Below are 13605 nucleotides of genomic sequence, written 5' to 3' on the forward strand. Positions count from 1 at the left end.
ATAGGTGCATATGGGTTAGCCGAGCCACACTCGGGCCTATATGCGATCTATTGGGTTCTAGTGCCCGCTAAAGAATTAGGAGTAATTTTTCGAATTGGAGGTAGAGGCTACCAATTTGTATAAAATAGTGGGAGTATCTTTAGACTAAAGTCCAAGTCTACTGTGTTTAGTCAATTCATATACTAATAGCCAAATTTTCTTTTATGTAGAAATGGCCACAAGTTTGTCACTTCGCTCATTATTGGATAATGACAAGTTGACTAGTCCTAACTTCAATAATTGGTATAGAAAGCTGAAAACTCAGCATAGTCAGACCAAAAGGATTAAGGATGACCAAAGTCAGGCAGAATGCTTCTATTGTAAGAAGCAGGGGCATTGGAAGAGGAATTGTCCTCAGTACCTTACCTCACTTGACCCGAACAGGCTAAGCAAGAGAAAAGGGCAATCAGTTGCTGATCAAGGTATTTATATGATAACACCTTGTAATTTCTCTATATGTGATAATTCAACCTGGGTATTAGATACTGGAAGTCCGTTTAATATATGCAATTCATTGCAAGGACTTCAGGTCAATGAGAGATTTGAAAACAGCGAGAGATTCCTGAATGTTGGAGATGGAAGATCTGTTCCAGTTCTAGCTTTAGGAAATCTCAAACTTGTTTTCAATTCTCATGTAGTTGTCTTGAGTGATTGTCACTATTGTCCTGCATTCTTATTGAATGTAATTTCCGTAGGCATTTTGGCCATGAACGGTTATGAAATTTCAATAAAGAAATATTCTTGTGATATCATTATGAATGGTGTTACTGTAATGAATGGACAATTGAGCAATGGCATCTACTTGTTATCACAACCTGTTAATGTAATGTACACGTCAAGTAAGCGTCCTAGAATAGATAATGTCACGGATGTCTACCTTTGGCATCATAGGCTAGGTCATATTAACAAGAACAGGATGAACAGGTTAAGTAAAGAGGGAATCCTCAATGTTAATGATTGTGAATCATTGACAACCTGTGAGTCATGTCTTCTTGGTAAGATGACCAAATCACCTTTTACCGGAAAAGGTGAACGAGCCAGTGATTTATTGACCCTTGTACATTCTGATGTATGTGGGCCAATAAGCACAGATGCTAGAGGTGGGTATTCATATTTCATTACGTTTACAGACGACCTTTCTAGGTATGGTTATGTCTATTTAATGAGACATAAATCTGAAGCATTTGAAATGTTCAAATTGTATCGTAATGAAGTAGAAAAACAAACTGGAAAGAGTATTAAAACTCTTCGATCAGATCGAGGAGGCGAATACCTTTCCAATGAGTTTTTGACATATTTAGGAGAGAATGGGATTCTCTCCCAATGGACTCCTCCTGGTACACCACAGTATAACGGTGTATCAGAAAGAAGAAATCGAACTCTGTTAGACATGGTTCGATCCATGATGGGGTTTGCAAGTCTGCCCATATCCTTTTGGGGATATGCACTTGAGTCAGCCTGCTACATTCTAAATAAGGTTCCAAGTAAGTCTGTAAATAAAACACCACATGAGATGTGGACTGGACGTAAGCCAATGCTGTCTCACCTTAGGGTTTGGGGGTGTCCAGCATATGTCAAACGTTTGAAGACAGACAAACTTGAACCCAAGTCTGACAAATGTTTCTTTGTTGGTTATCCTAAAGAAACTAAAGGATATTACTTCTACTTTGCTGAAGAACAAAAGTTATTCGTAAGCAATAGAGCTGTTTTCTTAGAGAAAGAATTCCTTAGTGAAGGAACTAAAAGCTCTAATGTTGAGCTTAGGGAAGTTCAACATGTAGAAGATCCGACACCATCTACTGAACTAGTTGAGTCAGATTTGATTAGATCAGATCCAGAACCCATCTTAGATGCACCATTAAGGCGATCAGGTAGAGTACCACGTCAGCCGGACAGATACTACGGTTTCTTGGTCCAGGACGGGGATCCTGTCGAACTTGATGAAAACAATGAGGATCCGATCACCTATATGGATGCTATGCAGAGGCATGACTCTGATGCATGGCTTGGAGCCATGCAATCCGAAATGGAATCCATGAAGGTCAATGATGTATGGACATTAGTTGACCCACCCGAAGGGATTAAACCCATAGGGTGTAAGTGGATTTTCAAAAGAAAACGGGGCGCAGACGGAAAAGTAGAGACCTATAAAGCCCGTCTGGTTGCCAAGGGATATCGTCAATGTTATGGTATTGACTATGACGAGACGTTTTCTCCTGTGGCAATGCTCAAATCCATTCGGATTATGCTTGCGATAGCAGCACACTTAGATTATGAAATCTGGCAGATGGATGTTAAAACCGCTTTTCTAAATGGAGATTTAGAAGAAGAGGTGTATATGATGCAACCTGAAGGTTTTATATCTGCAGATGAGTCTAAGGTGTGCAAGCTTCAAAAATCCATTTATGGATTAAAGCAAGCTTCACGGAGTTGGAACATACGATTTGATAAGGTGATCAAATCATATGGCTTCATTAAGAATGAAGAGGAACCTTGCATTTATAAATGGGCAAATGGTTCAGTTATTATATTTCTTGTTTTGTATGTGGATGACATTCTTTTAATCGGGAATGACATTCCTGCATTACAAGGAATAAAGGTTTGGCTATCATCTCAATTTGCCATGAAGGATTTGGGAGAAGCATCTTACATCCTAGGGATGAAGATCTATAGAGATAGATCTAGAAGATTGCTTGGATTATCCCAATCCACATACATTGATACTATACTGAAAAGGTTCAGTATGATTAATTCCAAGAAAGGCTATCTTCCAATGGGCCATGGAATTAACCTCTCTAAAAGGGATTGTCCGACAACCTCTCAAGAAAGAGAGACTATGGATAGAATTCCATATGCTTCGGCAGTGGGATCTATAATGTATGCCATGACATGTACTAGACCAGATGTGGCATACTCACTAGGAGTAGTGAGTAGATACCAGTCTGATCCAGGTAGCAACCACTGGAAGGTTGTCAAAACCATCCTTAAGTATTTGAGAAATACTAAAGATCAGTGACTTGTCTACGGTGATTCTGACTTAAAACTTGAGGGATATACCGATTCAAGTTTTCAGTCAGATCAAGATGATAGCAAGAGCGTGTCGGGATATATCTTCACTCTTAAGGGTGGGGCCATCTGCTGGAAGAGTTCCAAGCAGCATACAGTGGCAGATTCTACATGTGAAGCAGAATACATTGCAGCATCTGATGCAGCCAAGGAAGCCGTATGGTTGCGCAAGTTCATCACCGAGCTGGGAGTGGCACCTTCCATTGATGGTCCAGTTCCTATATTTTGTGATAACACTGGAGCCATAGCTCAGGCAAAGGAACCTAAAGCACATCAGCGGACCAAGCATATTCTGCGACGTTATCACCTGGTTCGAGAGATTATAGAACGAGGTGATATTGATCTTCAGAAGATTGACACAAAAGAAAATCTGGCTGACCCATTTACCAAAGTCCTCGGCATCAAAGAGTTCAACGAACACAAGTCGAAGATGGGTATTAGATACTGTGCCGATTGGCTTTAGGCTAAGTGGGAGTTGTTGGGAATTGTATCCTAAATGTCAATCGTCAGCATATTGATGATTGAATATTGTAAATAAATTGACAAATTAATAAAGTATTATTTGGCATTATTCATCATTTCATCTTCAAATGAACTCTTATATGATGAAGTCCTTAGGACTTATGTTATGATAAAGGAGGATTTATCTTTGAGTCCTTAAACTTGTTCGCGACCAAATGATATGTTGTTACTAGGACGACAACATTATCGAGATTAGGTCGTTGTGTGACATATACGTTGGTTGTCCTCTTAACCAAGGAGTGTGGAGACACTGGTATGCCATACAGGTGAAGTGTAGGAGTACATTTCACTGAACGTGACCAATTCCAGAACGCTCTACTGTCGAGAGATGTTCCGAGTGGATATGGGTATAAGTTTGGCCCTCTGACCTGAGACCGCAACCTGTGACTAGCAAGCAACTCACTGTACTTTGGTACTGGACTACCTGAATTTCTAATTCAGTGACGGAAGGTCACTGGGTGCAGTCAAGTACTTGCGTAGTCAGTTGTGAGTCAAGATGGAATTGACCCCTCCTGCAAACAGGAGATAATGTCTTGTGACTAATTTAGCAAAACCTTGGCCAGGGTAATCTCAGTGAGGAGTCACGGGATATCTAAAGTTAATCACATAATGGATGTACTAATTATAGGGTTGACAGTGAGCTCTAAGTCATCCTGGCATTAAGAGTCAAAGGGATTGAATTATACAGTAACCATAGTTCAGGGTTCCAGAATATTTGCTTCGCATATATTCGGCCTATTCGGACGTCGGGTACCATTGCTAGATGGTCACATCGATTAGTGTAGGAAGTCGTTCCTATACTACCGGCTTAGGTTCGAACCTATGAGGTCACACGCATAGAAGATTCCTGATTGATCAAGAAGGCTGATGAATGATTAAGAATCATTCAGGGATAATTTGGTCAATTCGATTGGCAAATTATCTTATAAAATAATTAAAGTAATTATCGGAGGATTAATTAGTAATTAGATTGCTAATGAACTCAATTGGATTGAGTAATTAGACTAAGGATGAGCCAAATTGAATTAGATTCAATTCTGGGCTCAATCAGGGTTTTTGACCTGATTGGATTAGGTCTGAATCAAGAGGACTTAGGTTGACCAAATTAAATTAGATTAAATTTGTGCTTAATTAGGGATTGACCTAATTGGATTAGGTTCAACCCATGGTAATTGAATCATTCTAATTGTTAGGATTTAATTAAATTAAATGGGTTTGATCTGAAACTATTCGGATCTTGAAATCCACTTGTCACATATCCATGCATGGCGCCATAAATTGATTTTTAATATGATTAAAAATTAATTTAATTTATTTAATGGTGCCATGGGACACTTGGCAACATCAGGGACCTCTTTCATCATTAGATGGGTCGAAATGGAGAGATAAATTCATGAAAAGAATTGGATAAGATCAAATTCTCTCTCTTCATGACATATGCCATCCTTATCTTTATCTCACTTCTAATTAAGGTTGAATTTCGAATTTAATCACCACAAAATCACCACGTGACCCTCTAATCTGATTAGGGGCATGGGAATTTCGAAATTGAAAGAGGGAAGTGGCAACATGATGAATGGTTTAGATTAGATCAAGCTTCATCATGTAATGGCACATGAACTTGAATTTTGAATTCAAAATTCAAAACCCCACAAAATCCTCCACAAATATGGGATGGTTGGCATGAAGTTAGGTAGGAGAGCAACATTAAAAGGACCTCCATTATCTGGTGGTCGAATTCAAGGAAAAAAGAGAGAAAAAGAAGAAGAAAAAAGGGAAAAGAAAAGAGAGGAACCCTAGTTCATGCATGGAAAAATTCTGCATTCAATCTAGCTGACTTCTTCCTCCTCTAAGTCCATCGCGCCATTAGTGTTAGGGGTCCCTGATAAGAGTCTTTAGATCAGATCTAAGTCCTCTTCAATCCCTTTAAACCTTTCCTCCAAGTTCTTCCAAGAAGGCGGATCAAAAGTTGATAGTGTTTGGAAGATCAAATTTCAGCCTCAAGAAATTCTGCGCAAGCTAGCACTTCCGCAGGATTGGATCTCTTCAGGAACTTCGCGTGGACTTCTCGTAGAGGCCATTCGTGTGCGTGGCTGCGAAGTCGAGGATCAGATCCACAAGTTTCATCCATCATAAAAGGTATTAATCCTACATTAATCTTTTATTATGGTGTCAAGATCTAGGTCTGATTCCCCGAGGTTTTACCCTCTTTTGGGGCTCCTCACGGAGATATCTCCAGAATCCATTCAATGGATATTCGGAGATTAATCGGAATAGAGTTCTTAAGTTTCAGATCTGATAGTTAATCATGCATGAAAGTTTTAGCATAATTGTTTAAACGATTCCGGCATAATCCTATATGTTCTTAAGGTGCTGATTTCTAGATTTGATCTTGTAAGCATGCATGAATTAAATTGTTTGATTCGATTTTTCCGCTGCGTTTTAAAACTTAAAAAGAACTACGTATGGCTTGATCCCCCTTATGAAGGGGTACGTAGGCAACCCGATCAGGTTCAGCCATGGTTTTAAAAAAAAAAAAATCCGCATGCTTAACACCGAAGAACCTAGGATTCACTAACAGCAAGCACATATCACTTGAACTAAAGAGATAGTTTCATTAACGAAGATGGTTCAAGGACAAGCATGTGAGGCAATAGAAAGATTTATCAAGGTTAAATCAATTTCTTATTTTCAAAATCAATTTAGTTTAGATTTTATTTGCTTAAGATAATTATCAATAAGACATGTTAGCTAAGTTTTAATCAATTTATCTTAAACAGTTGTTTCTATCAAAATTCATATTATGAATCATTAGAGTTAGATTGAAGTCTTGCACAAGGGCACATAATGAGCATACAATCTGGTCTACTAGCTGTATGATAAAATAATTATTCTATCATCCTTCAATACAGCTTTAAAACAATAGATCTACTTTGCTCATCCTTTTCAAATTCTACAAGATGGGGTCATAGACATACCTTCTTCATGCCAATCTTCTATAAGAGTTTTCTTGTGGACTAACTTTGGTCAATGAAGATCTCCTTTCTTGTTTGTCTTAATTTGGAGTTTGAGAGAAGATGTTAATTCATTCATCATACATATTTCAAACTCACCTTGCATGAGCTTAGTAAAATCTTCATATAACTCTTCATTAGTAGAACCAAAAATGAAGTCATCAATGCATACCTCGAGCAAATAAGATATCATAAATTCTTCTTTTTGATGCATAGATTTATCACTATTACTTTCTATCAAAAAAAAAGGTTACTTAAGCTTTTATATCATGCTTTTGATGCTTGTTCCAAATTATATATTGCTTTATCATATTTGTAATGAGTGTTTTCAAATATGGTGGTTATTTAACATATATCTTCTTTAATAAGCACCTAGGAGTGCATTCTACACATTCATTTGATAGAATATAAAGCTCATAAAGCAAGCAAATGATAATGGTGATCTTTACTTCTAATCATGCAAGAATTTCATCAAGATCTACTTCATCTTTTCTTGATTTAGTCTTTTAGTAGTCATCAATTTTTCTTCATTAAGTGCATTTCTGAAAAACTCAATTTGGTTCTAATTATTAACAAGTTTTCAGATTGTTATATGTAAAAGATTAACCATATACATATATAATTTGATTTTAGTATTTTGATAATAAATCATTAGTCTCATAAAGAATAAAATGAATTGATATTTCTACAACTAGAATCTTTTCATGAATGTTCTATATGCATTGCTTGATGAATGATATCCAAAGATAGAAATATCTTTATCAGATTTGGCATTGTTTTCATAAGAACATATCAAGCATAACATTTACGACTGAAAAATATAAAAGATATGCAATAGTTCATTTTCTATTTTTCAGAAGATCAAAAGGAGTTTTCATCAAAAATAGATATAATAGAAATCATATGTATGACAAGCAGTGATGATAGCTTTTAACAAAAATCATTTAAGTAGATGACTATCATACACCATTGTCTTTTTCATTTCTTCAAGAGTTCCATTAACACTATTTTACTTAAGGTATCCTTGGTGCTGAAATAATTGGATTTAATATTATTTTCTGTATAAACTTTATCAGGATTTTGGTTTTCAACACTGTGTCATGATACTCTTTATCTTCACAGTTTGGAAACCTTTTTCATTTGAAACACTTTTACAAGATCTAGCAAATACAGAAAATACTCAATTTTATTTGCCAAGAATAAATCCAATGTAAGCTTTTGAAAACTTAGTGATGGAAACAACATCCTTAGATTTAGAAATTGATTCTTGTTTGTTTCCTTAGTTAACATGCATAACAAACTTTGACCTTGCAGAAGATAACCTAAGTAAACCAATGACAAGATCTTTTGAAATTAGGTCCATACTAGCATAAGGTAAGTTTATATGCCAAAAAGGATTCTTTGATCTTAGTATTTAAATGCATATATTCAAAGGTATACCAAGTACACATTCTCATGTTTATGATCAATTAACATAATGCCATGGATAAAAATTCTTAATCAAGCATATAGAGAATTCATAGAGTTATTTTTAATAAATCAATTAATCATTTAGCAACTTATCCAATAGTGAGTAGAGCATACTATAAAATGAAGTGATTTGAATATATTTTATTTTCATACCCAAAAATATCACTTATATCACAAAAAAAGGTTAATACTTGCAAGTTATGTTTTAATCAACTAATAAAGTGATTTCAATACGAGAGGATGCAAGAATTACTTATTTCATTATTTCTTTCATTTAAATCATTTTTCTTAATTACATTTTAAATTCAATTCTTTAACACATGTCTAGAGCACCCATTGTTTAGATAACATCTTTCATTAGAACCTTGGATAGCTAGACATACTTGCTGAAAAATAATCATATTTTCAACTTAGAAACCCAAGCTCTTTTGGGTCCTTGTAGGTTAGCTATAATTGTTCCTTTTGGAACCCATATTTTCTTAATAGCTATTTTGTCCATAAATTTACAGATTTTAGGATTACAAGGGATGTATTTCTATATCCTCTTGTTGAATTTAACAAACATAGATCTAACATAAGTAGTAGATAAACTTTCAGTTTTCTGTTTTTGCCTTTTAGGTTCATCAAATTTGTAATGTATAGATTTAGGAACAATAGAAGAGATTTTACTTAGTTTTTGTTCCTGTTTATCAGTATTATAAGAATCTGTTTTAGAATAATTAAAAATTGTTTTAACAAACATATTCTTGAAAGATTTTTGGGTGTACCAAGGTTGATATCCTAATCCAACTTTATCAAATTCAGCTCTTTGATTATTTATCATTAGGTTCAATTTTTCAGAGCTGAAGGTAAATCTTTCAACAACAGGTTTTAATTTGTCAACTTCTTTAGTTAATCTTCTGTTATCTTCTGAAAGTAATTCATTGTTTTTCTTAAGTTTATCATAGCTTTCAGTGAGAAGTTGATTTCTTTGATTTAGTTCTTGATTTTCTTTAATTAAGATTTCAGTTTTATTACTTAGTTTCAGTTTTTCATCTATTAGAATTTGATTTTCCTTCTTCAAGTTCTTGTTCTTATAAATAAGTTTCTTATATTCTAAATACAAATCAGAAAAGGCATCGTGAAGTTCATCAAATGTAAAATTGCTTTCAGTTTCAGCATGTACCTCATGTGCCATGAAGCATAGATTTGCAATATGATACTGCTCTTCTTCTACACATGATGTTTCAGATTTGTTAGTGCATTCATATTTGTCTTCAAGCATATTCCATATTTTTTTAGTAGTCATGCAAGAAGATATGCAATTAAACTCATTCCTATCTAATGCACAATATAATAGGTTCATGGCTTTTGAATTTTGTTGAACCATTTTCTCATTATGACTAGTGTTTGTGTGTGTTCCATTGACTATAATGCTCCATAAATTATAATCAAGTGATTGTATGAAAATGCGCATGCGTGTTTTCCAATGTGTATAGTTTATGCCATTAAATAGTGGAGGTGTATCAATTAATTGTCCTTCTCCTAGAAAACTATCTATTTGAGTTGTCATGATCTTTGGCTCTTGATCGTGAGATCAATAATTAATCTTAGAGCACCTGCTCTGATACCACTTGTTGCCCAAGGTGACAACCCAAGAGGGGGGGTGAATTGGGTCTTTTAAAAACTTTTCAACTACTTCTAATCTTTTAGAGTTAATTAAGCTAAGTTGTATGGATGCTTAGTGGAATTTAAACTTAGCAAGAGTATGATTCTAATCTAATCAACTATTAAGCAGCGGACTCAATAAAAGATTAGTCTAAGTTTGCCCAAGTATGCAATTCAATACAATGAGTCTTAATGCTGTTATATTGAATGAGACTTGATTAAGTAAATTGAATATGCTTGCAACTAAAGGATGCACGGAGAAGAGTTAAGCAAGCATAGTATCTAAGTAAGTAAGTGAGTGAGGAAGTTAGACAACAAAGAGCATCACAAACACAACAAAAGTATAGTGGTTCGGTGCATCCCAGCACCTACATCCACTCCCCAAGACCTCTTGGGAATTTCACTATAATTCCTCAGATTACAGCCGGTTGTTTTACAAGCTCACAACCCAACTTGTTGTTTTGCGAGATCACAACGAACTCGGTCGGTTTTCACAGGCTCACCGACTAGAACCTACCGATTGTTTTCACGGGCTCACAATCCAACCCAGTTGGTTTTCCCAAAGGCTCACCAACCACAACCTTACAACGATTGTTTTTCAGGTTCACAATCAACCCAGTTGGTTTTCCCCAAAGGCTCACCAACCACAACCTTACAACATTGGTTTTCCCTTTGGCTCACCAACAAACCTTAACACCGTTGGTTTTTCCTTTGGCTCACCAACAAACCTTAACCTCTTGATTCAATCCCTTGATTGAATCAAGTTACAAGATATTAGACTAAGAATTTAAAGCAAATACAAGCTTCTTAACTAAGCAAATATAGCAAATATAAACAAATGGAGTAAAGAGAAGCTCTCAAACGAATTTTGAAGATGAAGGAACTCGGCTTCTTCTTTACTTGACCCTCTTCTGATTTGGCACGAGGTAGAGGATCATTGAGGCAGCACACGGATGGAGAGAAAGCTTTGGGATTCACTTGGATGCTCTTCTTCTCTCTATTTCGCTTTGGATGGCCCTTTTGTGCTTATGGGAGATTTTCCCTTGTAGTCTCTTTGAAATCTCTTCCCTAAATGTTCTCTCCCACTTCCATCATTTCTTCCCTCGCTCTCCTCTTGATTTTATAGCTTTAGATGGCGTGGAGACAAGAATCTAGCCGTTAGAGACGAAAATAGAGCCGTTGGACACAGTCTGTACCTCCTGACAATATTTTCGTTGGGATCGGAGTCGACTCGCGCGATCTAGAGTCGACTCGCCTGTTGCAGGAGTCGACTCATGCTTGACTGGAGACGACTCGGCCACTGTTCCAAATTTGAATTAATGTGCATGCCTTGTCCTCGGGTCGACTCGGACCAAACTGGAGTCGACTCGCCAATAGCTGGAGACGACTCGGGCACTTGGGGGTCGGCTCATTCTCAGGAATCCAGAGGACATACTTTCTGATTTTCTTCCTCGAGTCGACTCGGATTCTCTTCGAGTCGACTCGGCTCTCAGAGCTTGAAAACTGATCCTCTGTCTTTAGAGTTGAACTGCCTCGGAGTCGACTCGGACTTTGCGGGAGTCGACTCGGCTCTCAGTGTCCGAAATTGTCTCTCTAACTTTTTGCCTTGCTTTTCTCTGAGAGTCGACTCTTGCACAATTAGGAGTCGACTCGCCTGACTTCGGAGTCGACTCGTGGTTCTCTGGAGTCGGCTCGATTGCAGGGTCTAAAATTCTTTGTTCTGTCTTTCCTCTATTACTCTTTTGAGTCGACTCGAAAACGTTGGGAGTCGACTCGGCATGTATCGGAGTCGACTCGAGAACTATTCTTTTGAATTTTTCTTTAGAATTTGTTCCTCCAACTTGAATACTTTAAACTTGAAACTTGGGCCAATAAAAGCTTTCTTCCAACTTGCTATGTTCCTTGCAAAATAAATATCTTTCTCCTTGCAACACAAACATTAGTATTTATACTTCAAGGTTTTGTGATCATCAAAATCAATCTTTAAATCAATCTTTGGGTCATCAGACCCCCTCCTCCGCCTCTGCTTCCGCCCATGATGCATCCAAGGATCGAGCCATTCGAGACGTCCCCCCTTCCCGAATCCGCGCCCCAACACACATCGCAGTATCCGTGAAGGAAGTCCCAGATCCCTTCCAGATTTGAGATCCCAGGCATTCACAATGCATCTGGATTCTGCGCCCATCCTCCCTCTCCTTCATGGCATCTTCCATCGCAGCATCCCGCGTCCGCCCTCTCCTTCCTCCCATCGATCCCGCAGCGCAGCCCGGACAATCCTCTCAACGTAATCAGGGGGGGTGGATGACCTATTTAGGAGGGGAGGAGGTCGGCTGGTTGAGGAGGAGAGAGGAGGAAGGAGAGGTTTTGTGCTCGGTGGAGGGGGAAGAAGGTAGAGGAGCTCACGCCAAAGAACAGAGGAGGAAAGGGAGGCCATTGGTTTGGGAGAGAAGAGAGAAAGAAAAAAACAGAGGAAGCTCTATTTTGGGGAAGAAAAGAAAAAGAAAAAAATAGTATTTTATGTTCCAGGGAGAAGTTTTCTTTGATTTTTGTTATTTCTTTCTTTTCTTTATTTTATTTGCAGAAGAAAGGCAGCATCAAGCTACCAATCTTCATTTCTACCTTTGTAATCAATTTATTTTTATAAAATCTATCATTTCTCTTTCATGCAATCCTTGTTCTATGTTCAGTTTAATTTTTATTTTCTTTATGCAATCGTTTAATTTTTCTTTTTATGCAATATATTAAATCTTCCTTTATGCAATTTGTGTTCGCTTCAATCTTCTTATTTTCATCCATTTTAATTTATGCCAAAGCTTTTCTTTGATTAGTTAAATATATAAATGCTTTTCAAATTTAAATACGTGTCTTTTTGTCAATTTCAAGTAGAAAACATTCTCTGGTAGCCTAGAGAATCATTCAAACATCCTCGAAGTAATGTTTTTTTTTGTTATTCAAGAATCGAGTTCGAATTCGAGTGAACGTTTTAATTTTTATGCAACTCCAATCATCTCTCTGTGGATCGACCTCTTACGACCACTATTCGTCGAGTAGAACGGGTAAGAGTAAAATTAATTTAAACTTTGTTTGTCGGTTCTAACAACGATCTGTTCAGCGTATTTTTAGTTAAACAGTAATCGGACAACCAAATTTTGGCGCCGTTGCCGGGGAGGCAAATCGAGAAGCAAGAATGATCACGAAGATCAAATCGAATTTTGGATGCCCAGAGTGAACGCACTCCGGTAGTAAGTTTTTGTTTATTTCTATTAATTTTTCTTGTTTTGATTATTTTTAGTTAATAATTTCGTAGTTATTAAATTCTGAAATTTGAAATTCGAAATTTAAAATTTTGAAAAAAAATTAAATTCAAAAAAAAATTAAAAAAAATCCAAAAATATTAAAATTCAAAAATTTAGATTCAAAATTTGAATTCTAAAATTCGAAATTTGAAATATAAAAAAAAGGTAAAAAAATTAATTAAATTAAAAATAAAAAAATAAAAAAAAATATTATTATTGCTAGTAATTGATAGGGTGCAATCCTCCGGGGTTATCATACCTCTATTGGGGCTCGTCACGGAGTAATCTCCAGAACTTATTCAACGGGCATTCGGAGATTGACTGATGCATAAGGATTAGTTTTAGTTTATATTCAAGTTATTCCTATATAAAAATTTAAAAAAATATATATAAAAATTAAAAAATTTAAAAAAAATGCTTGCTCATTTAATCAGTACAACCTAATGACATTGCATAAACTTTAAAAAAATCGTTGATTATTTGCTGCATTTAGTATTAAGCATTTGCATAAAATAATTTAAGGGCAAAACCCATTAAAAAGATAAGGTCAG

This window comes from Phoenix dactylifera, unplaced genomic scaffold (genome assembly GCF_009389715.1).
Source record: "Phoenix dactylifera cultivar Barhee BC4 unplaced genomic scaffold, palm_55x_up_171113_PBpolish2nd_filt_p 001575F, whole genome shotgun sequence".
In the NCBI taxonomy this organism is placed as follows: Eukaryota; Viridiplantae; Streptophyta; class Magnoliopsida; order Arecales; family Arecaceae; genus Phoenix; species Phoenix dactylifera.